Below are 25,621 nucleotides of genomic sequence, written 5' to 3' on the forward strand. Positions count from 1 at the left end.
GTTGTTTTTCTTCGTTTGGCTGTGATATGGTCGCTTCTTTGTTCTTAAGGATTCGGATTCCACTCAGTCTAAAGGTAGGGCTCTGCTCATCACGTGCCGGCGGTTAAGGCCATGGTTCTGGTTTTCTTCCCTCCAGACGTCATTGCACCGAATAATCTTTTGAACAGCCTCTGCAGCCGTCCACACACAGTGATGCAAGATTAATTGTCTTCGCGTAAGCGCGAGCGTCAGCAGATAAGCAATCGAGAGAGAAATCTACCCAGAGGCACCTGTCACCACAGATGTCCGGGGCGAAAAATAATGACGTAGTAAAGGATGCGGGGCTAGTGGAACCTGGACCAGTCCGGAGTCGTCTCGAAGGCGTGTATCAGGAGCCCAAAGAAAAGTTTATTTGCGAAAGCGTTGTTCGTGTGCTTGCTAGCCAAGGTCATTCCTCGAGGTGGTTATTAATGATCACCTCTGAGGGGAGGAGCCGAAAGTGTGGGAGCCTTCTCCCATTCGTGGTCGAAATATCTGACATCGTGCTCTTTCAGGAATCTTATCTGTTGAAATGAAGAATTTTGTTTGGTTCCGAGTTCTTGCCAGCTCTTATATGAACGCTAAGTATCGAAGGCGCGACTTCCTACGTCCGTCTTCTGAGTAGTAGTAGTAGTAGTGGTTTATTACCACAAAAATTAAAAGGAAGGAAAAGATCTTTGCTAGCCCCGCATCTGCCATCGCTACTGGAAGCACCTGAACTGGATCAGCGGAAATAAAGGGATAGCAGGCAGACTGGAGAAATGATATGAAAGAGGCGAGGGGACAGGCAGAAAGAATAGAGGGGAGAGAGGCACTCGAAAATGGAAAAAACAGTAGCGCCGAAAAACACACACACACAGCTCAAGAACGACGTAAAGAGGCACTATGTACAGGTATTCTATTTACGCAATAACACATGTACTGGTCGAGTGCGTGTGATGGCCATAATAGAAGGGGAAGGAGAGTGCGAGCGCACAACACACTGTAACGTCCGTCCTCTTGTGTTTCAAGTTTGGTGCACTGACTTAGATGTGTTGCGTTAAGGCAACTAAGTACCATAAGTACTTGTCGCACGCTCCCCCCCCCCTGCTTCTGTTTACTGCGTTTTCACGCGCCTCGCCTTGTCACGTAAGAACAATCGGACACAACAAACGCCTCGTTGAGATGCACGTGACAGCGTAACAGCCAATATTTGATTCCATTTCACTGGTTGCGGTATAATGAGAGGTGCCCAGGATAAGCGTCAATCCAGTATTATATGAAAGTTCCTGGGCAGGCCAAGACACTGATGCGCCCCAAGCGAAATCATTTGTTTAAATCATTTGATTGTAATGACACTAGCGCAGCATGGCAGACCAGCGATATGGCCAACGTGTTTTTGTTCTCCTGTTTTTAATACGAAAGCATTACTTCTCCCATTACGAGAAAAGCAGGTGGCATGTGTGTCTGTGTGTGCTCGCAGATGGTATGCAAAATCCTAGTGATGGCAAGAAAATAAGATGACGTCATCAAGAGGCCGTGTGGCGTCCACAACAAACCGAGCACCGCCACTTCAGACGATCCTGTACATGTAGTTTGTCTATATACACTAGCCACTGGCCTACCTGCAGGTGGCGCCGTTCATGCGGCGATATTCGTACCAAAATTGTGATGCAACCGTTCACAGTACAGCGTGCCGGTTGGCGTCATACCAGCATGCGTGTGCGTGTGTGTTTGTTGGTGGCGTTATATTTCGAATGATATAAAAGAATGCCCGCCTGAAATAAACTCAGTTCGCAAACCACCCAAACGTCTACGTCTTGCTTTCCTATTCCCACACGTAACAGCCTGAAGTATCTGTGCCGAAATTTTTTTTATGTGGTCGTTCATGTGGTGGGATGATCGGGCGGGCTGCTTCGACAACTCTTACTTGCGCAGTCTTTGCGGTGATCAATGCAACATTAAATAACCGGAAATACTGACGCGCAGCTCAGCACGAACGAATAGGATTCGTGGCTTCAACGACTCGCACGCAATCAGCCAGGCCCAATAGTTTCCGCCGCGCCTGCCATACACACCACCTCGATGCTCACAAAGAAAAAAAAAACAATAAAATACGAGAAGTACAGGCGCGAAAACGGCGCATATATACGCATGCCAAGTGAGGTGTGTCTAATAGCCTCTCTCTCCATTGATCGCGCGCGGGGGGATCCTTTCAATCCGTTCGCAATCACTTAAACCAGTCTGGCGCCGGGAATCTATACAGCTTCACGCGCACTCCCGCGAACGCTGCGCAAACAGTAGCGGCTGCTGCCTGGGACGCAGTCATGCGCGGCGCGCCCCCGAATTAGCGCATTCCATCGTACTCGACGAGATCAGGAGGAGATCCGACCGCATAATAGAACTGGAGCACCGTTGCGGGAGGAAGTAGAAAAGCAACAAACAACACTAACACCGCACTATACCCAGAGCAGGAGTGAGAAAAAGAATCTGCGCGTCCCGCTCCCGTTCTTCTTTAGATCCGAGCTAGATGCGGGCCGGTCGCGGTTCGATCTCGATTAATCCCCGCTGTGCGAAGCCTGTTTCCACAAAGGCGCGGCGCTGGCTAGGCTGTCTATAATCTATATGCCTGTATGCCTGGACCAACGCGAGGAGGTTAGCGCCGAGACGCGTCGTACTCGTCCCTTCGTGGCTTCTTGTTATGGCGTTGGCGCGAGTTAATTGGATGGTCCCCGTGGAAACACATCGCGCCCATCAATAGACCGATTTCACAAAGCCTACTGCGCATGCGCGCGTTTACCGGAAGTAGCCAGCCGCCATCTTGGCTGTGGTCCTTCGTGGCGTCGTCTGCACGACAGCCTACATTACTTTGCGCCTTGACTGGCATTATACCCGGCCGCAGTAGCTTTCCGCCGTTTCGTTTATTGTGTTGAGCTCTATAAAGGAAACAGAGGCTCCACGGCGGAGTTTCAAGGCGGAGTTTCGAGGGGTGCAATGCTAATCGCGGTAGGAGCATCGCAGAGAGGGTGGTCAGTTGCCGCATGAGGTGGAGTGGCCGCGGTGGCGACGCTGCGTTTGTTCCTCGAACCTTGCGTTGGAAAATGCTGCAGGTGGCGATAAAAACGCGCTTGACGGCCGCTTTCGTTATTTTTGTCAGCAGAACATTTGAACGCATAGCGATGCACGTGATTTAATTAACGTCTTCAGACAGTATTTACATATCTTGCCACCTCATTTTGCTGTTTCAGTATTCGCTGTATTCATGTAGGCATTCGCTATAGACGTGTCACACAGCGTTTGTTGCCTGTATTTTTTCATCATAGCCCTTGATCAAAACCGGCCATGCGATTGTTTTTTTTTTCTTATTCACGTAAACACAATCATGTATTCACGACGTGCTCAGCGGGTCACCAGCAGGAAAGGTGAGCGATTCGAGCGAGCTATGCCGTTTTTCTAAATGAAGATGTGACAAATGCTTGTGTTCAGTACAAAATGAGAAAAGGAGAAGCCAATCGGGGAGCTTTTGAGTACGCCTAATTAGGGTTTAGTGGATTTTAATTTCGTGACGTATAGTTTTATTTTGATTATTGATACACTAATTACTTTTTTATTTAGGTTAATATAATCTTCTGCCAGGGCGTTTCCCGTACGACTCACTTTCGCTATTTTCGTAGTACGAGTCTGAACAGGTTGACTGATTGGTAAACACTAGATGGCCTTTTTTATCCAAAACAACGGACAAAATGTGGGTGATATCCCGGCATAAATGGCATGTGGCTGTTACTGGACTACCATGTATACTCAACGACCAGTGAGCAACAAAACGTTGGAAATTATTCCACATTTCTACAGTTTTATAGCCCGCTTTCTCATTCCGTGAAATAGAGAAAGCATTATCGCTAGTATCGGAGCTCGAGACATCAGGAGTGAATACGTGCATCAAGCTAACATTGTGGATTCCTGAATATAACAATAAATCTTAGCACACTTGTTGCCTTACAACCTTGCACCGGGCAGAAATCGCTGCAAAGAAGGCTTGACGACGCAGCACGAAGGCAAATCCGATTGCCTTCTTTTTAACAATTTAAGGGACTGCCTTAAAGCTGAGAGCCGCGTAAAGGGCATTTAATACAGTTCAGAACTTGAAAATTTGCTATTTGTCATTGTCCGCTGATCAACAGGGGCAGTACGGCTAAATGTGCTGAACAGCACTTCTTCAGCTGCCTCTCGTGAACAGCTTCTATGCAATGTCTTGGCTACTTTTTCTCTTCTAGAAAACGGAAAATCCGGGACGCTCTGCTTCGCACAGTTGTCGGAGCTCACGACACTCCTCAGGTGAACGCACTTGTCCCGCAAATACAGCATTCACGCAGAGAAACACCGCGTGGCGACGCAAACAGGGCTGCTTCTCGCGCGTGCGCCACGCACCGCGCTGACGCGCCCGCCGGCCGGAGTACCACAACTCCCAGAGTGCATCGCGGCGGCGGTGGCGTAGCGCAACTGCTTGTGAAATCGGTCTATTTGGGCGCCGTGGTTTGTACGTACGGTACACACCGCAGCGCGTACTTTGCGGTTGCGTCAACGACTGCCGTTCGCTGTTGACGCGTTCAATTATCGCCGCCCCTAGTTGTCCTGCTATGCGAACGCGGATGCGCCCGCACTACAGGCGGTAAAGCGGTTCGCGTACGAAACGGTATTTCAGGTCGTTCTGCCTCTGACCGCCCGTCTCCGTTAAATCAGAGTCAGCAAGCGAGTGGAAAGCTAAATCGAATTTATTTGAGTGCCCGTCGAACCGTTTACTCATAGCATACTTGCTTTAAACGAAATACGCATATACAGAAAAGTAGCCACCGCGGTAGCTCACTGGGTATCGTGCTCGGCTGCTGACCCCAAAAGACGTGGGTTCGATCCCGGCCGCGGCGGTCGCATATGGATGGAGGCGAAATGCTAGAGGCCCGTGTACTGTGCCATATCAGTGCACGTTAAAGCACCCCAGGTGATCAAAATTATCTGGAGGCTTCCACTACGGCGTTCCTCATAGCACGAGTTGCTTTTGAACGTTATACCCCATAAACCATAAGCTACATATATCAAAGTGCAAATGTCTTCTGTGGTCACAAGTGTCCGTTACGAAGCAATATCCTGCCTGGAGCGGTCATCGACACCGAGCGTACACGAAGATAACATCTGCGAAGGAACAACAAACACACAATACTTGGTTCACGTTGAATAAAAATGAAATCCAAGTTAGAGGCCGTACGTAGTCCGAAAGAGGGAGCGTGTGCAGAGAAATAGAGCGTCTTCAGATAAGTGCATTTCAAATTGCTTGGAAATGACGAGGAAAATTATGGGTGGCGTCATTCGAGAAGTATTCTTGCGATGCTGGGCAACAGCTGAGGAAAGCGCTTATGTGTACAGTTTGCCAGCCGGTACCCCTGGAATTATCCTCTCGTTTAGCAGGCTCTTTTTCGAGTCGTCATCCTCTAACTATTCCTTTTGCGATGCCTGAGCAGAGTCTAAAACTGCAACAAATACTTTTGCATAATGCGCAAAAATGGCCTATTGGCGTCCTTGAGAAAACTTTATGGTAAGCTATGTCCGGCTATATTGACTTTTATGATCTTCTCTGCCTTCCTGGTTAACATCCCTGCCTTACCCCATTCTCTGTATCTCTCTCTCTCTACCTACCCAAAGATGTGCTTATTGCCAGCTATTGAAAATCTATGCCTCTAAATCTATACTTCCTTAACCCTACAACTGTTTTCAGCTGTCTAGTAAAGTGTATCCGCCTGAAAATACACCTTAAAACGATTGGAAAGGCTGTACGTACTTTGGCCAGTTAATTATAGCGGGCCATAGCACATTTTTGTGCGTCCGTCCCTTCCTGGTTGAGGAAGTGAAAAGAACATGGTAAACAAGCGCAGACAGCGTCTCACAGCATCTTGTGGATCTAATGGGAGTGTCACCTAGCGTGAAAAGCGGAGCTGTAACGAAGGCGTTGCGCGGAAAAAGAAATTAAAAGGTAAACAAAAAATGCATCTGCCTGGACTCGTAAACGCCACATCGGACTGGAAGTGCATCCGAATCGGGAGCATGAAACAGCGAGAGAGAGAGAGAGAGAAAAGCGGAGGAGGGGAGGGGGGGGGGGGAGGAAGTGCACAGAGGACAGCGACGTCACCTTCGTTGGCCAGAAACTAAGCGCGCGCTCCTTAATTCGAGGTGCACTACTGCAAGAAACCGTACTCCACGGGCGGCGCTACACTCCGTCTATAAGCATGAAGTGTTCTTTCGTGGCCGTTCACTCGCTAGAGGCTTTAGAAGAACAAATTAATGTTGTGATCCTACGGACGGGCATTGCTGAGACGGCGCAAATATCGCGGAAGTACCGCGTCCTCGTTACTCATCCGGGTCGTCGCACCCTTGATGGGCGCGTGACTTGACGAGTGGTGATTTATTTTTGCTTTTGTTGATGATGTCGTCCTCTCATTCGCTGACGGAGCGCCTGTCGTCGGGGGAGCTGGAAATCACGGGGGCGCCCAGGAAATTATGTTGATGGCCGCCCTGATGTCACTCAGGTTGCCTCTCCTGTTTTCTGTCGCGCTGACATTAGTGGGAGGCGGACAGATGCGCTTAGTTCACGCGGAATGGACGTACGTCGATTCGCACACGAATCCGCAAGGCTGCAATAGTCGGCTGCATTCCTAGGCGCCTGTTCCTTAATTAATTGTGGAGGGAAAAGCCTAAACTAAAATAAAAAACTTCTCAACGATTCCAACATTTACAAATCGGCTGATCTGATATCTTCTCCTTGTTTATCAACATAATAGAAAATATTCTTTTGTGGCAGCGCTCCAAGTTTTGATATTATATGAATTGACCACGTGCCATTCCATATGCATGAGTGACCAGAAGAAAAGTTAAGTAAACTGCGGACTTTCTTTGTAAAATTTAATTTTGTTGAAGTGGATGAACTACGGTTCGCAGAAAGGAGATGCATTTTCATTCATGGCCCTTGTTCTCCGCCTCCCACCTCCTTTCGAAAAGAAAAAAAAAAGAAAAACAGTCGAACACGGGCTCCTGCGAATGATACCTGAGTAGGGCTAATATCCTTCTCAAATTTTTTTAGTCAGTCTATAGACTTTCCATAGACGTTTGCCTATAAAGTCTATAAACTTTCTATAGTCAAATCCTATAGAATACAAGTGTCATAAATAGCCAGTCTATAGATTTATGGGCATGCACGTTTAGTAGATTTTTGTCTATGGAAAGTCTATAGACTATGAATAGACAATAGGAAATATCCATGGGAAGAAAATAGAGTCTATCAGAAGTTTACAGAAAGTCTATATGCCATTTTTATGAGGGTTAAAACAGGTAGTAACATTTCGTAATATTGGCGTACTTTCAGCGCACTTGTGTGCGCGAAACATATGTAAATTGTTCCAAGGTCAGCCAGAACGCAGGAAGAGGACCTCAAATTTAGTGCCGAAGTGTCGATGCAGTGTACAGGTACCGAAACCTCATGTAGGCATACTCTGGTTCAAACCATCCTACAAGTGATAACTTCAGTAATACGAAAGGTGTTGATGGCGTACACAGCGAAGTGCACCTGTACAATGAACACCCGTTACAGCCCAGCTCCTTGCCGCGCTCAAAGGCCGTTACTCCCGAACGGCATAACGCAGTAAACTCTTGCGCGCCTCTTCGGGCAAAGGTCCCATTATGCAACCAGGCGGCGGCCTCCGCGTCACGACGTATAGAAGCTTCCTCGATGCTCAGCTCATCGCGATGCCTTGCTCGCATGGCTGGATCTCACGCCTCCCCGAGGCCTGTGAACCGTGCCTCATTACGACGCCACCTCGCGCGATGGCGCACGGAAGTCATTGCTACACTGTGTCTCTGCGTCTTTCTTCGGCCTCCACGTTTTCTCTCTTTCCCGCCGCGATGTGTATCTTGTTTCGTGCCCAAATCGTCGTTTCTGGCCGCCAGGTCGCGTGCGCCAACAACACAGCCTCCAGCTGCTGGCACACGCGCCGCAGGAGCCAATTACGGGAATCTTCGGACCGCAGGACTGACGACGATGCCGAATCGATGAGCGGAGGAATTGAAGGGGAAGCCAACGCGGTCTTGCTGATAGACGAGGAGAGCGATCAACGGGATCAACGGGATTAGCGGTTCAGTGGGCGTCCTCCCGTGTCTCCCGTAGATTGTCTTTTTAATTCTGTATTGTAACGCTCAGCTCGGCGATGCGTTTTGATTAGAGTTGGACTGGGATGCATGTTTGATTCCGTGACCGGAAATTCCCTTAATTAGACCCGTGATTTCTCATTTGTGGTCCCCCCCCCCCTTTTTTTTTTCAGCAGCAGTTCGCATTCGCAAAACCCATCGGTTTGTAAGAAGCGGTAAAGGTTTGCTTCATATCATTCCCTGAAAACCTGTGAAGATTCCCTTTTCGCCAAATTTTGATCCTTAAATTCACCGAAGGAAGCATTTCCTTAATGGAGCGAAACTGCTGGACAGCGCCATTTCCGTTTAAAGTTAGAGGAAAGAACTACCGATACATTTGGGAACGCCAAGCCCCCCCCCCCCCCCCCCCCCCCTTCTCTCAGTGAACAGACAGACAGCAAACAGAAAGCCAGGCCGAAGGAGGCAGCAAAAAACCAAAAGGGAATCCCTCAGTGGCCACTGAGCATCTCTCCGTGCTCGGTTGCCCCAACGCATTCCGTGGAATCCGACCAGACAGATCGGGTCTCGGGCCAATTTCCGCGGAATCCGTTCTCGACGTGCACGTCCTCACTACATCGCCTTCCATGTTCAGGGATGCGTGCTTGTCTGTCTTCCCTCCCACCTCGGCTCTGAGCTGTTCGCATGCTCTGCGGCTGTACGCGTTCTCGTGCTGTGTGAAGAGCAAGGCAGAATGCTTGGGAACCGTACGCTCGCTTGACGTTCCCACTCAAGGTCTTCTCCATCTTCCGCAGGCGGAGACGAGGCTCCACACCAGCGCAATCCACGGCGTTTACACGCACGACTAGCTCCGCTGTTCCGGGTCGCACACTGGACGCCACTCTTGTTTTCCGGGCACGTAACGCACGACGCGCGATTGTTGCTAGAGTGGTGGTGCTTGCTTCGGTGATCAAGGGAGGACGAGTCGCGTCGAGCAAGGCTCCACTGGGGGCGCGCAAGTCGGCATCTGGGCGCTTTTGCGCGGAGTTTCGTGACTGCGTACGCGCTTATTCGCGCCATATGGGAAAAACCGGCAGCGACCGAGAAGTGGACGAGACGAGCGACACGTCTTCGTCAGATTGCGTCAGATTAGGTGAGTTTACGTGCACGTACGTCGTGATTATCAGCCACCTTCTCATCTTTTTATTATTCTCAATCGCGTTGTTTTCCGAATACTGCTTTACCTCACTGCTTGTCTTTAAGAAAAGCTACTACCGTTGCGCTACCACAGAGGTCTCATCATGTCAACCAACTAGAGCAACTGAATATACTTTATGGGAATGTACTGAATATACTTAATATACTGAATATTCTTTATTGTATGTCCGCAGCTTCCCTTCGTGCGAAAGAAAGGAGCGTCTGGCAATGGCGAAAAATATGGTAAGATAGCGAGAATGTTAGGGACTCTTTAGTGCATACTGCTGAGGTATGCTTGCAACAACAATGAGAAGGGTTTTGAAATATGAAGTGAACGCACGCAAGCACGCACACACTTATACCCCCCCCTCCCCACACACACACGCACACACACGTACACACACTTAAAGGGGTTTAATAAAGTTGCACTCTCCCTAGCATGTTACAGGACGGCGCTTCACGAACATACTCCGGAAAGAATTTTTTTTAATGCGCTTTCTAGAACCTGAGTTACTGGCAGTCAAAGTTTGAACTTCAGCGTCTTCGCGCCTTTCCCTCTGCTCTCTTCACTTCATACACGTTGAAAGGTCGGTGTTCTTCCGCCGACCCCACCGCTGGGGGCGGAGCTTCCTGGACCACCGGAGGTAAGCGGCTTACTAGGCGCGGCCATGGTAGCTGCCTGTCTTCTGAAAGAATCTAACCAATAGCCACCTCTGAACTGATATACACTGTCGCATGAAGATGGTTTGGTTTGGTTTATGGGGTTTAACGTCCCAAAGCGACTAAGGCTATGAGAGACGCCGTAGTGGAGGGCTCCGGAAATTTTGACCACCTAGGGTTCTTTAACGTGCACTGACATCGCACAGTACACGGACCTCTAGAATTTCTCCTCCAAAGAATTTCAACCGCCGCGGCCGGGATCGAACCCCCGTCTTTCGGGTCAACAGCCGAGCACCATAACCACTGAGCCACCGCGGCGGTTCTGTCGCATGAAGAAGCCACCGGAAAGGGGTCGTCAATTTTTGCGCGTGATTGTGGGTGTTCTGCTGCGTGTAGAAGAGTATTATTTAGTTGAAGTGCTCATGACAACACAGTGCAGTGACTGAGGGAGTTGATGTGCTGTCCTGGGAAGGCTTTTAAGACTCCTTTTAACAGTGCTCAGAGCACCAACCGCTCCTGTTTTTACGAGATATAATACAAGTAGGAACATTGAAGGTTACCAAACAACATTGTCGCGGTTAAGTGAATGGTCACAGGAAATTTTGGCAGAAGGTATTAAACGTAAAAAGACATGTGAGCTCACAGAGAGAAGATGTGAATACTCAGTTGACCTCTCCCGCCTACCTGGATGCAGCTGCCGCGGGCGCGGTCCTCCTTCGACTAAAGACCACGACAGACACCCCGTTAAATCTCACCTGCCATAGAAGCACTGTGCATTACACGTCAGGAAAACAGACGCCACTTGACTGACGCCAGTGATTTACGCAAGACATACAAACACGCCTTGCCCGTCTCTGTCCGTACAACGCACACGGAAAGGGCGCTCGAATATTTCATACCACGGCAAGAGGCACCAACCCGCCCGGAAGAAACGCGTTCATTCCTCCCGCAAAGCCGAACGTGCCTGTGCCGCCCAACACGCAAATGCTGTGTGCATGCGTACAACGCTTGGGCGCCGGGCGTCGGCGAGGAGAGGACAAACGGAACGGAAGGGAGGAAACTATAAAACGAGCCAGAAACGTGGGATTCGCAGAGGCGGCCACCTTTGGCCTTTCACGGGTCAGGACCTCATAAGGGAAACAGGCGCGGCGGTTCATATGCCCCCTAGCGAGCGTCACAGGCGAGCGCCCACGTGCATTATGCCCCGCACGTCGACGTGCGTAGTACCTGAGTATCTCTGGCTCTCTTCGTTTTGTCGGAAGTTGAGCTCCAACACTATAGACATGACAACGGCGTCCCCGTCTGTTCTGTTTACTGCAGTGGTCGGTTCTTTGAGTGTACCAGTGCTACTTTTCAGTGTCACATAATGTATTATGCTACGTGATGACTGTTTCGGGATTACTGCTGGTGCAAGCGGTAGTCAAAAAATAAGGACGGGCAGCTTACCTTGATACGAAATGAATATTGCTGTAAAAAAAAAAAAAAGGCGTTGATTATAGCCGCTTCAAAGTTGTAGGAATACAAAAAAAAAAAACGGAAATTAATCACACACGTCTTTTCAGTTTTTGCCATCATTCTAGTGTGAGCTATAGGCATATCTATACGCGTACCTGTCGGGGCAATCAAGATAAAAAGTATTCACCGTTGCCCAAGATTCAAAAGCAGGTACAATGAAGCAAGCACAGTATCGTGCCCTTGGCAAAACAGAACACATAGGTATAACATACAATTTAAACGCAGTATGCAGCGTCTGCACACATGCAACGCTTCTAGAGCCAACCAGCAAATGTCACTATTCAGCGAAGCTGTAGTAGAACATTCCAGGAAGCATGACTGTTTGCGCATGGTGATACAAAAATTGACAGATAGGAAAATGGACAGAAAACGTAACTCCCACAATAACGCCAGTACCCTTTAACCTTTAACCCTTTTTTTTGTGCATTCATTTTATTGACTTATTTAGCTGCTTTAACAGCCATGTAACCGAACCGGACTAAAAATGTTGCTCGCGTATGCGATTGCCGAACGATGGGAATGTGTCCTCGTATGCGGACCCCAGGGCCCAGTGACTGCGATACGCATCAACACGGCGCATGACCTTTTCCCTATGGCCCTCAGCACACAGATATTTTCATGCGAAAAAAGCGACGTCTTGATTAACCTGAGCATAACTAAACACAGGACAGCAATTAGTGGGCATGAAGATCCTCAAAGCAGCTTTTTTATTCTACGGCTCAAGCTACGATCTGAGCATCCTTTCTTCCCAACCGATAATGACTGTCCCTGGCACACTCATCTCTACTTTGCAACTTTTGTGTTTCTTGCTGCAAATAGCCAGTGACCATTTCGATAGCACCAAACATCCCCGACAGTTGACCGCCCATGAAAGTTCGGCCATTTATATGGGGGCAATGAGGAACATATGGTCGCCTTCCGCTACTTCGTGTTGGCAGATACAGGTAGTTGATGCCGATACGCCCACCTGCACTCACGTTCAATGCGAACCCAATTTTCTGCTTTTATTTTTTCTACTGCTTGTGCCAGTAAATCTTCGTCTACCTTTAGTCACGTGCTTCCCTTCTATCTCGAAATCTACGAATTCTGCGTCTTCATCTAACATTTCCGCAAAGCTACTCTGGCAACGTTACATCAGTATAGGCAACCTGCAATCGTCGGGCGGCGCCACCAGCGCGCCGACATCTGCGCCACCAACGGAGATGTCACCAACCACGCAGGCGCTCCTTCGTGTGTCGGCGCCGTTGCAGCGCCTCTTTTCGTCGTGGCTTCCGACCGTGTCTGTAACGTTACGAACATCCTCAAACGTTTCACCACAAGTGCGTTTGTTCGGGACGTTTTTTTTTTTCTTTTTTTTGTGTATCGGCAGCATCCGGAAAGCGCAAGCTACCCGAACTGTCGCGGGTTGTCTATTGCGGATTCAAGCCAGTCGACGTCCTCAACGAGTATTTTGCTGGGGCTGGTGTCATTGCTCCTGTTGCCTCAGCTGTGTGGGAAAACGCTGATTCGAGGCCAGCAGGAGATGCAGTGGCAACAGGTGACACAGTGGCAGCAGGAGGGGGCAGATGACCCAGAGTGCCGCCGTTTCCACCTGCCCATTTAATAGAAGCTTTAATTCCACTGAATCTTACTTGTCAGCACACACGGCTTTTGTATTGGTGCACGCACACATTCAGATTTCTTGGTAGAGACCAACCGCCTTTACGGTAAAGCTAAATAAAAAAGACACGCATCCCCAGTTTTCACAGCAAACTTGAGTCCAAGCAGCACATCACAGACCAAGCTTACCTGTTAAATCTAGCCAGCTGAGCAGAAGGCGAAGTGGAATGCTTTTTGTACACTCTCGGGATTATTGTAAGTCCAAGGAGAGGGCTCAGTCGGCTGGTTGGTTGATGTTAATTGGTACCACGAACAGCGCTGACGGACGGGGACGGAAGAAGAAGAGACAGACATGCGCTGAACTAACAACAAATGGTTTATTGCGAAAAAAAAAGGGGGGGGGGGGGGGCAATATAAAGCAGCAGGGCAAGCCAAAGCAGAGATGGAAAGCAAATGCGGCACGAACATACGGGAGCTATCAACGCATCACTGATTAAGAAAGGCTATCTCCTGTGGGAAAAGAGCCACCGATGGTTGGCTTACACATGTGAAAAGCCTCTGATATCAGGCGCGAGGTGTGATCTCTAGCCTTGGCGATGATAGTGGTTTGCTTCAGAAACACACCACATTCATCGCAATTTGCGGAATGAATGACCATTTTATTTCGGCGTGACATGTTTTCAGTGTCTTTCGCCTGTTCACGTAGCGTTGGTTGACGCACCGTCCGGTCTCCGCGATGTGAAAACGGCCACATGACAGTGGGACCTTGTAGACTTTGTAGAAACTATCTGGTTGTTAGTTCAGCGCATGTGTCTTTCTCTTCTTCTGTCCCGTCCGTCAGCGCTGTTTCGTCGTACCAATTAATTACTGTAGGAACATAGCCAGGGTGGCTTTCAAAAATTGTGCTTTCTTCGCCATTCACAAAATGCTTGGAGCACGTCCTCGAATCCTTATTCGGCTGCCAGCTTGAGGATTCCCCAAAACTTAAACGAGTAAAGCACGAGTAATTACCATCAATGCGCTGCAACATATGTAGCTAAGTCAGCCAACGAAAGAGTCATTATTAAAACAAGAAAATGCGCTACGCATACAAATTATTTATCTAGGTATTATACTGACTTCATACACTTCACACACACCGTTTTCTCCCCTGCATGAGTGCGGGAACTATATTTCAGTTTAAGAATGGACAGCAGATTATGCACTAATACAATAAATAGTTCGGGATAATTGACATGAGTGAACAGCGACACTGCCCGCTCATCGCCTTCTACTTGGCACCGGTTCTGACCCGAGAAAAATATTCTCTTGCACGTCCGCAGCTGACCTAGCGCGAGCACTCCGTCTCGCGGCACTGCCCGCTCATCGCCGTCTTCTACGTAGCACAAATCCGAGCTTTCGAACTGATGCGAATGTAGTAAACATTCTCTGCAGTTTTTGTCCGCCGGCATGAACCCACGCACCACTGCGAAGAGCGTGTTGTGTCGAGACAAAATAAATGCCGACCAAAACGGAGGACGGCTTCTTTCATAGTAGTTGCGGTGAACATGTCACGAGTAGTTCGGTCGTCATCCTCAGAAAACAATTAAGCGCCACAAAAGACGAAGAAAAGTGCGTCGCGAACTCATGCCAGAGGTCATAGTGCATTTACTTTATTTCAACAGGACGATATCCGCCTCGTGCAAACTATCCGTACCCTGACAAAACTGTTACCCGATTGAGCCAGCTGAAAACCACGTCTTTGGCTACTTTCGTAACGTGCAGAAATTACCGTTTACAAATAGGAATTCACTTCCGCGACTCGTCGCACGGCGGTAATCCATTTCTGTCTTCTTGTTTTCTCCCAAGGCTTCGACGGAAAGCTGTACAGCTTCACGCCCGGCGTTCTTTCGCGACTGTGGCAGTCTTTGATAGAGCAATACCTGCGCCCACTTCGCATCTTTGGCAGGGGTGTGGTCCTCAACTGCAGAAATAGCCGCACCTACTTCGGACGCGAAAGAAAAAAGCCCAGAAATCCCACGCTAAGCAACTTCAGCAATGCAAGGCCCGAGCGTGCGAGCTCCTTCGAGCTTTTTGCGTGGGCCGCCAGAGGGCGCGACCTGTTCGGTCAAACTGCATTGCAGGGTGCCTATATAATGTGTTCTTTACCCTACCTGATCTCTGGAAAGTTGGGACAGTGGGCTCTATCGCGCCATCCGAAGTTCCAGAGAGAGTTCGGTGAGGCGAGCGCTAGCTTAAAACTTTGCGAAGGATATGTGCTTGTTCCGTGTTAAGCGACTGAAGATTCCGCGGTTAAATTGTGCGCTTTTTTCCGGATGTTCGGTTAGGGTTCACCTATTTGTTCTTTATATGTTGCTGTGTATTCCGGTAATATTAGATCTGACCAGGAAATCAAGGGCGCAAGGTTTTCAATATCACCGGCCAGTTGATGAACCAACTCATTTTCCTCGATCCAAGCATGACCAGCATCCAACGCAGAGTGTTTCTAATGTTCGGATTGCAGTAATGGGATGCGTTTAAATGTCATGCAAGGTGGGTTTCTAGTAATTTATATTGCATGTTGCGATGACTTTGCTGAAATCGGTATAGATGTAGACCTTAGTGTTTTGGTGTATAGCGAGTATAGAGGCTTCTGGTACAGTGATGTTATTACGTGGGTTTCCAGACAGCTTATTTTGGAGGGTTGGAAAATGGCCCAACCATCTCGGTGATTGGAGTTGCCTGTTCATGTGCATATATTCCGTACGCGTATAACCCAACTTTAGACAGTGTGGCGTCCTTCTATATCGTTATATACGAGGTCTGTTAGAAAAGTATCCGACTTTATTTTTTTCTGCGAACACCTGATGGATATGAAGCAAGCGCTCTTGCATCAGCCGATCTTGAACCTTCTTGCGCATGCACAAATTTTTTCCCGCTTGCCAATAGCGTCAGTCGCTGGGATGCAGCGTTTTAGTGAGGCAGTGCGCAGTGCTCTCGTCGGTTTTTTATTGCAAGGAAAATGGCGGAGCAACAGGAGCAGCGCTGCTGCATCAAATTTTGCCAGAAACTGGGCGACAGCCAAGTGGTAACTATTCGGAATATTCCGACGGTTTTCAGTGACGATGCTATAAGCAGCACACAGATTAAGCAGTGTTACAACTGGTTTAAAGATGGTCGCACATCAGTGGAGAGAGAGTCACGCTCCGGTCGGACATAAACATGCCGAAATGACCAGGTCATTGCCGAAGTGAACGCTGTGGTGATGCGGGACCGTCGTGTGACTATCCGAGAATTTGTGGAAGCGGTGGATATCAGCAGTTTTTCTGCACATTCCATTATCACTGAAGATTTGGTCATTGAAAGAGTTGCGGCGAAATTCGTGCCGAAGCTGCCCACAGGGGAGCAAAAGCAGTTTCGTGTTGAAGTCTCAAAGGACAGACAGTGACCTCGACTTCATCGAAACCATAATCACTGGTAACGAGCCTTGGGTGTGTGGGTGCGACCCGGAAACCAAATTCCAGTCGTCACAGTGGAAGCATTCCACGTCACCAAGACCAAAGAAGGCCCGCGAAGTGTGCAGCAATGTGAAAGTGATGCTGACTGCTTTCTTTGACTCCCTCTGTGTGGCACACCGCGAGTACGCACCCCACAGGGTCAAACAATGACCAAAGAGTACTACAGGGATGTCCTCCGTCGCCTACGTGGGGCTGTGCGGCGCAAGAGACCGGAGTTGAGGTCAACAGGAAATTGGCGCATCCATCACGACCATGCTCCTGCACATTCCTCGCGCTTGATACAGACTTTTCTGGCTAAAAACCAGATTCCTGTAGTTCAAAAGACACCTTACTCTCCTGATATGACCCCCTGCGACTTCTGGCTGTTTCCCAAAATCAAAAGGCCATTGAAAAGAGCGCAATTCCAGACAAGAGAGGACATTATGGCTGCAACGATGGCTGACGTAAATTCCATTCCGAAAGGGGCCTTTTCGGAATACTTCAAACAATGGCAGCACCGCTGGGAGAAGTGTGTGGAGTCCCAAGGAGACTACTTTGAATATGATTAGGTTTCCAACGCTCCAGTTATGCCAGTTTGTTTTCTTCTGCCAAAGGTCGGATACTTTTCTAACAGACCTTGTATGATCTGTTTATATACGTGTTCTGTCTTCACGTGATCCCTCATGGAGGTGGGGCGTCATAATCATATCTTTAGACCCCTCCCCCTGCGAAGACACGGACCGCTCCCGTCACGGCGATGACCATCCCCCCTCCCTTCCCCTCCCCCTACATCCCTCTACCCCTTCCCCTGGTCCCCAAGAGTGATGCCACCATCTGGTCAACATACGTCGGAACCAGTATCCCCCCCCCCCCCCCCTCCCCCCCAAGAATACCTCATAGTAATTCAAGTCAAGTCATATCTTTTTCTCGCCTCGAAATAAGATGTTACGCTGCAACTGAGGACCTTCACTAGCAAGTGCCAGTGTGATGGTGATGATCCCAGCTCGTTTGAGGATGTCGCTTCCTGCTCCGTGTGAGACAAGCGGACAGGCGCGAGTCTTCTCGTGCGCCACATGCTTACGATTAGGTTCCTAACTGCGACTCATTTCATTCTGCCGCAGGACCGGACAGTTTGCCTAAATAATAAAGACGATTGTGCAGCACTAATTTGTGCAGCACTCTTAACTATATGTACCCACAGTACATGCTCGCGAATTAAGCAGTATTCAAAGACTCTGCTTGAACCTGCAAAGGAGAAGGAGGTGCTTTGAATACTGCAGCCACTCTTGGAGCAGGTGCGAGGTCACGTTCGCCGGCCCCTAGAAAACGAGCGGTGCGTGTTTGTGTTCTGGGGTTGTTGCCTCCGCATCGAGGTTGCGGCGTCAGCAGCCATGCGGAGGTTGTGCCCGCCATGCAGACCGCGCAGTAGATAGGTCGTTCGCACCGAGAAGAAGCGGAGCGGTTTGTTGCCAGTTGCCCCGCGCAGGTCGCTGCTCTGGGAAACACAATCCCCCGACCACGTCGCGGGCCTTAACATTAGGTGACTTAATTGACTGCAATCTGCGCCGTGATATCACTCGGGGTAATGGGGCACGCTGCGTATTACAAAACATCCGCGCGTTCGTCCCCCTTGTCCCCTCTCCACTTTATATCTTGACCTGGCGTTTCTTCGTCCATCTCCCTTCCGTTCTTCGTTTCTCTCTTTCCCCCGTTCTGCTTTTCCAGTTAGGAAGCACTGCGATTTCAAACGCGTAATAAGAGACGCCGTGCGCATTAAGCGAGACAAGTGCTCTGGAAACAGCACATTAGCGCGCTCTCTAAGCGATATAAAGGGCTCTGTATCATTGGTCTGCAAAAGCTGTCTCTTGAATAAGTTCATCTGAACAAAGTGCGCAGCTTTTCAAGCGTAACTACGTTTTGAAGTGACCAAAAGTTATTATACGCTCCGTGATACTGGGATACAACTGCTGGATATTTTCTTGTTTCTTTCAACGTGGTCGGCGACGGTCAGCCGTTCCATCTTGCTTTCTTGCTGTAACTGTGTTTGTGCAGATAACTTTTATAACGGCAACTGACTTTACAAAGAGAAGGAAAGTGCGGCCCCCGCAGTCAGGGGGCCCCCGCAACAGCGTCCGTATGCTGCGCGATGTCAGTGCACGTTAAAGAACGCCAGGTGATCTAAGTTCAACCAGAGCCGTCCATTACGGCGTCCCTCGTAGCTCACTTTTGGGCGTTGAGCCCCGCGTACCACATCTCTGTCTCCCTTTCTCTCGCTGCTTCCTTAATTGGTCGTAGCTGAAACGACTGTCGATGCGCAGAAATGTTACCCTGCTTTTGACGCTGCGACTGCTTGTGCCAAGCTTTAGTCTGCCGAAATCCTGTGTGATGCCTCTCGCGCCAAAATTGCGTTGCGCAGACCACTCTGTCAGTACACAGCGTTGTCTCCTTTCTCACCGTATGTATAGTTATCTTTGTTAATGACCAATTTGGAGCGTCTAAAGTAAAATTCCCGTACAATGTAAGGGCGCTGAGATGAGGACAAGTACTGCGGGCACACGCAGTTAGCGAAAGGTTAAAGTGCATCGCTGCGTTACTGCTCTACGCCTACGCTGACCCAACCTTGCACGAAGTACGCATGCGCGGGATACACGTGGGCAGCCAAAACGGGATGCTAAAAGTTATGCTCCCCAACAAACAAGCACACAAACAAGCAAACAAACAAGCAAACAAGCAAACAAACAAATTAACAAACAAACAAATAAACAAACAACCAGACAGACAGACATACAAAGAAACTAGTAAACAAAGAAAAAAGAAAGAAACAAACAAACACAGGCCATTCCATTCGATGCCTAACCCCTTTCTCACTTCTTCCTTCACAATCCCTGACCATACTTGATGATAGACAAGCAGTCAGACGAACTCTTACCTGCACAGTCTCACAGCCCGGAAGGGAGTCGTGCGAGAAGCGTTAACCTCATAGCAATAGCGTTTTCACTTGCAACACCGCCGGCAGTGCCATGGCGAGTGGTCCGGGAACGCTCGCTTCCGAAGACCTTTCCATAAAGACTAACACACGCGTTATTACGTCACGGATACACAATGAGGAAGTGTTATGGCCTCAGAATGCTCTCTTGCAAGACCACACAGAACGATGAGAGCACGGAATCGTGCTCCCAGAGAGTCTGCCTTAATAATAGCTGTACTTTGTTTGCGGTAAAAGGCAACAAAGAAATAAGAGTCTTTAACCCTTGGATGGCTTCGGCTGAGACACCGTGACGTCTTGAACCGTTGATCATTCCCTGCGAGAAACGTCCTTGGGTACGCCTGAGGATGGCGCTGCAGTAACAGTTGGGCATTACGTGTAACTTTCCAGCAATGCTAAATGGGGACCAAAGCACGATCCTAAGTAAGGGTCATTAATGTAGCGCTGTTATTTGCCGCCAGGTGGCAGCATAATTGCGATTCGCATCTGAGAGTGCAAGCAGAGAATGAGCGCCTTGACTGAGGCGTTCCTCCTTTATGGGCTTCTGTACAGTTGGCTTCTCGTTCCATTTGCGAGATATACGATATCGCCATCAACACCAACCAACAACCTTTTGAGGGCAGCAAAGGAGTGCTCGACCCCGTTCACAAGCATTCAGTAGGCAGCTGCAAGAGAGGTATTATGATGACTGAGAAGGCACTCGGAATGCGCGTTTCAGAAACCTGTTTTTTTTTTTTTAACTCGTTTCCTTAGAACAATTTACAACAATCTGTCCGGGGCCCAGCTAAAAGCGAACATTTGCCTCACTGGGCCCTTGATTATGTAAGGGCGCCACTCTTAGTGGGGGGTCGTGGCCCACCCTCACATTCCCTCACAAAGAAGTGGTCCAGATGAAATGGTGACGTCACTGAAAGTATCCCCTAAATAGAGAGAGAGACGGAACACGACCTTGCTGGCAGCGCGTACTCAGACGCTACCACAACTCACGTTGCTTTAACTGCAAACTGCCTCTAGGAGGGAAAAAAACAGGACATTGGTGCGAAAACGGACCAGCACTGTCCCGCTTAGTGCAGCGCCCAGCAGTGGAGTGAGTGCGTAAGATTTATCAGAAGTAGCAGACGTGCAGCAGCGTGTTGTAAGACGTACATTTATAGCGGCGAACCTGTTACGCTGCCGCTAAAGCACTGCATCAATCTAACACATAAGAGCTTGATATCAACACATCAGCAGAGGTCATCACCCTCTGGTCTACCCTAACCAAGCAGGCAAGTTATCACCTGACCTGTGCTTAAAAGCTGGCGACGCTACCTACAAGTAACGGTTTAAGAATTCATCGTTATCAAGCTTTTTGCCCTTTTCAGTGAACGCTATAGGTTCTCCGAGTGGCACAATTGAAAATGTCTCGCTCATATTCAGCCTAATAGCAGACGGTCGCAACCCCACGCCAACATCGCTGGTCTACATCCCATGGTACCGCAGGGGCTTGAAGGGAAGTTTCAGGTTCTCAGATGGTTGCGCGTGCAAAATGACGCGAAGCTGTCATTAATTAGCGAATCATGTCCCTCGGGAACAGTAATTTTTCGGTGGGAGGTCGAGTGGCGGCGAGGGAGCCGTGTGATTGGCCCGCGTTTAACGCACCATTGATCATACGCAGGACAGGGAGGGAACACCGTCACGGTAATTCCGGTAGCGCCGCGCGACACTCTACGGGGCCGCGCACAATTCATCATCAGCGGCTGTTCTGTGGGTGTCTGCCGTGCGCCTAAGGAAGGAAATAGTATACACGTAGCCATGTATCAAAGCACACTGGACGGTGGAGGGAACGGTGTCTACGGCCATGCGTGAATATCAAGGGCTTGCTGGGCTATCGAAGCAGGCAGCGAACAGCAAAAACGACATGCATGGTATAATTACTGTCGCGTAAGAGCATTCTGAGAGGACGCTTTACCCCTTAAGGGAGGAGGACATTTCATGGGCCTGCTTTTACTATAGTTTACGAATGTCCGTCCCTTCATGCCGTGCGCTGATGCCGCGTAGAATATTTATTTTATTACCCACGGCGTCGCTTTGATGCACTAACAGGAATTTTGCGCCCATCGAAGCCATTTGGGCTCATTTTGTTTTGAGCTCTTTCTTTTTTCGGTGTACGATGTCGTACTCGTAGAGCATTTTTCGGCGTGGTTGGCCATTAATCTTCGTTATGGCTTTTCTTCATCCAGTTTTTTCATGCCAGTAAAGGAAACCAAGGTGAGACAAACAGTTAGCCTCCATCATTCGCAGGACATGCATCGGCGAGATTTTACGATAACACTTTTGTGCTTGTTTGCTTGTCTCGTCCGGTCCTGCGCGGACCCCCCGAGGCCGTATTGGGTAACGGTCGTTTACGGCTTCATTTATTTTTTGCCTTTACTATTGGTAGTTAACGCCTGTGACTTCAGGGCTTATAGCTATAGTAAGCAATGCCAGTCACCAAAGTTCTATAATATGAAAGATGGGGCTGACTAATGGCCACAAAGGAGGATACTTGATCGGGGAAGAAACGTTGCAAATAGTATCAAAGCGTTATAAATATTACCAAAACTTCACAAACGGTTTCAAAGGATTCTAAGAAACGAATGGTATCATGCATTTACGCTGCCATTTGTATCGTACCGACCCTTTCATGGCAGTTGTGCCAATTGTAACAATTTGTAACGTTTTGGTCCTATTTGTATTGGGTACATAGGCAGGATTTTTTTTTTCTGGCGTAGGAGGGGGGGTTGCCTCCGATCATCATCATCATCAGCCTGACTAAGCCCACTGCTGGAGAAATGCCTTTCCCGTATCTCTTCAATTAACCCTGTCCCGTGCCAGCTTCGGCCACCGTATCCCAGCAAACTTCTTAATCTCATCCGCCTACCTAACTTTCTAACGCTTGCCTTCTCTTGGAATCCAGTCGTTTAACCCTAACGAGCATCGATTATCTTACCTTCACATTACATGACCTGCACAGGCCCATTTCTTCCTCTTGATTTCGACCAGGATGTCGACTCTGTCCTCTTCCTGTCTCTTCTGTGGTAATCTTTCGTAAAAATATAAGGCGTTGGAGGGGGGGGGGGGGGTAGATTTCGAGGGGAAGGAAAGAGAAGGTAGGGCGTCCTCGGGTGTGCTTTTGGTTGCGTGCTTCAGTTGGTTTGGTTTGGTTTGGTTTATGGGGTTTAACGTCCCAAAGCGACTAAGGCTATGAGAGACGCCGTAGTGGAGGGCTCCGGAAATTTCGACCACCTGGGGTTCTTTAACGTGCACTGACATCGCACAGTACACGGGCCTCTAGAATTTCTCCTCCAAAGAAACTCAACCGCCGCGGCCGGGATCGAACCCGCGTCTTTCGGGTCAGCAGCCGAGCACCATAACCACTGAGCCACCGCGGCGGCTGCTTCATTTGGATCAAAACGAAAGATAGTACTCGTTCCCAGCGCAGCGATCGAGATGAGTAGCCAATACCTTCTACGGAAGCTAGCGATCGAGCATCTCTTCTTATTATTAAATCAATGTAAACGAAAACGAAATGGAGATAATGACTTTGCCTACCTTATAAAAATGGTCTGTAGAGTATCTGTTGACTTCTTATAGACTCTATTGTCTTTATATAAATATTTCCTGTTGTCTAGTTATGGTATATAGACTGTCTATAAAAGTAGATGGGCATAAATCGATAGCGTGCCTATAGAATGTCTATAGGATTTGTTTTGCGTACATACTAGTCTGTAATATTTGTCCATAGAAAGTCTATCGACTTCATAAACATAAGTTTATGGACAGTCTATAGACTGTGTAAAGAAATTTTCGTAAAGGAATTGCTCACACTTACTGGCCATTTCTACGGTATCTCGCCCTCTTTATCGCGTCATTTGCATTTTTTGGAGCACAATGGCGCCTCAAAGGATCACAGCTCGCTGGTTAAAAACTGAGTCTTCTAGTAAAGAGCAGCGCAGAGCATTGGAGGTACACGCTACGGAGAAAAAGCATGGTATCTGACGGAACTGCAGTGCGGTTTTTGCAAAACAATGTAAAGAAGGAAGTCCCGCGTTAAAGGCGTATTTTGTTCACTATTGTATGAAACGCCTTATACGAAACAAGCTGTTCGAGATACATGCGACAGGTACGGATATTCTACTGCTGCTCTAATTGTTCTAGGTGGCTGCTTTGATCTTTTTGTAAGCGGACCGCTATTCGTTGCACACGTTCGAATATTTTTAGCAATGGCAAAAATGAAGATCTGCGCTTCCTAGTGTCGAATTCGTTTATGACGCAAGAAATCTGTCTGTAACTGACGATTATTTTGTCTGTACCTTGCTATTTTTTTTCGAAAGGAAACCTAAAGGCAGCATGAATGCCTGAGGTGTTTATTTCGCGACTGATTCTAAACTGGATCCTGCAGATTGGAACCGTACCCAAACACGAAAACACTCAAGCAGCTGTCCATGAGCGAGCCCAAGGTGCCGGCTAATACTTGGGTGTTGAAGACGCCTTATGATCGAAAAAAAAAATGCAAACTCTGCCAGCAAACGGTACAGCTGCATCGTTTGCGTTCATTGGATATACTGCAACAACTTTCCCGTCACCGTATGCTAGGCCTCCCCATGTTTGATGTCCTTCATCTTCTTAGTGAATTCTTTGTCTTCTACACTGTTGAACTACTGTTAACAAACGTTCTCATTTTATACGAAGAGTCCATAAAGCAAAATTAAAAACAAAAAGCTAACCAGCGGCTCACTATCTTTCAGCGTCCTAGCGCAACTCACGTACTGTAGCCAGCAGTTGGATTCCGACCGACCCCGGTTCGTTCTTAGGAAAGAGGTGGGATCGGAATAGTTGGACCCAGCTGTAAAAGTTCTAGAACGCAGCGCGGTCTAGGTTAAACACTCAGTACAGGCATGGTGGCCTGCCGAGAGAGAGTGTAGTCGTAGACGAAAGAAAAGAACAAAACAAAACCGGTTGCTTTTCGCAATATAATTTGCAATGACCGCAAGGAGGGAATAATTACATTACTCGCCCGTAATCATGGACTTTAAACCGCGCAATTCACGTGTGAAATTATTGTGGTTAATCTCCTCACACGCGGAATGCAAATCGCGGCAATGCTTTCAGAGGGCTGAGCGTGCTACCGGCCCAAAGACTGCTGATAGTTGACAGCGCATAAAAGACAAACAACGTAAATTCACTGTCCGAAAAATGCAAAGCGCGATGCATAAATGGCGGCACCAGGGCGTTACATTCGTGTCGGCGGGTCTATTAATTAAAATGCTCGCTCGCTGCCTATGCATTCTGGTAGCTCGACTTCCGGCCTGGGCCGGCCGCCAGGGAAGCCGCCGAACCGAGTCAGTTTCGCAGCGATTAGGCGATGACAGCGAGCAATTTCCCGCTGAAAAATGGGTTTGTCTACCCCTGCCTGTCCCAGCTTTTTACGTAATGAAACACGCAGAGCCACGAAGAGAAAAAACTGCGATCTCATGGTCTTTTCCTTTACATATTTTTGTGAACTTGAGATCTTCTTACTGAAATTTGTAATTGTATATATTAGTGCCAATCTTCTTTTTTTAAAACATAGTTTAGGAAGACTACCCGTTGGAACTCAACTTCAACATGCAACACGTATTCCCATGACTGCCTGGATACTTCGCTTCAGCAAAAAATTACGCCGGTTCTCTGTTCCTGTTAGAAAAACTTCGTGTAGTGAGGTACACTTCCGATGCTTCGTGGGGTTCTTCCGTGAGTAAAGGGGCGTCCGTAGGCCAGCAAGCAACGTTCCAATGTGAGGCATCGCCGTACCCGCACCTCGATGCTATGCTCCGTTTCATACATAGCAGGCAACGTTGCCAAAGCTAGCGCGCCTGTTCGCGCAGGCTAAATCCGCACACAAAAAATAGTTCGCCACACAACCAACGCGAACACATATTTCGTAGCGATAAATCTTAAGTGCCGTGACTGGCATCTCCAGGACTTCGTTTTACCTCTTGCCACATTTTCGTACTGCGACTTGTAGAGA

General features: G+C 48.5%; 1 protein-coding gene across 2 annotated transcripts in view; it reads left to right on the plus strand.

Annotated features, from left to right (window-relative positions):
• dgo (ankyrin repeat domain containing protein 6 diego) overlaps nucleotides 1-25,621 on the plus strand; it is a 182,131-nt gene that overhangs the window by 131,148 nt on the left and 25,362 nt on the right. The window contains exon 1 of one of the 2 annotated variants that reach the window (XM_089571761.1): nucleotides 9,259-9,313. The exons of the other annotated variant lie outside the window; for it this stretch is intronic. The gene's annotated coding sequence lies outside the window, so the exon portion shown is untranslated. Of the gene's footprint in view, nucleotides 1-9,258; nucleotides 9,314-25,621 lie in introns of those variants that run through there. 2 annotated transcript variants of the gene reach the window in all.

The sequence above is a fragment of the Amblyomma mixtum genome, chromosome 2 (assembly GCF_055824585.1).
Source record: "Amblyomma mixtum isolate Tamu chromosome 2, ASM5582458v1, whole genome shotgun sequence".
Taxonomy (NCBI): Eukaryota; Metazoa; Arthropoda; class Arachnida; order Ixodida; family Ixodidae; genus Amblyomma; species Amblyomma mixtum.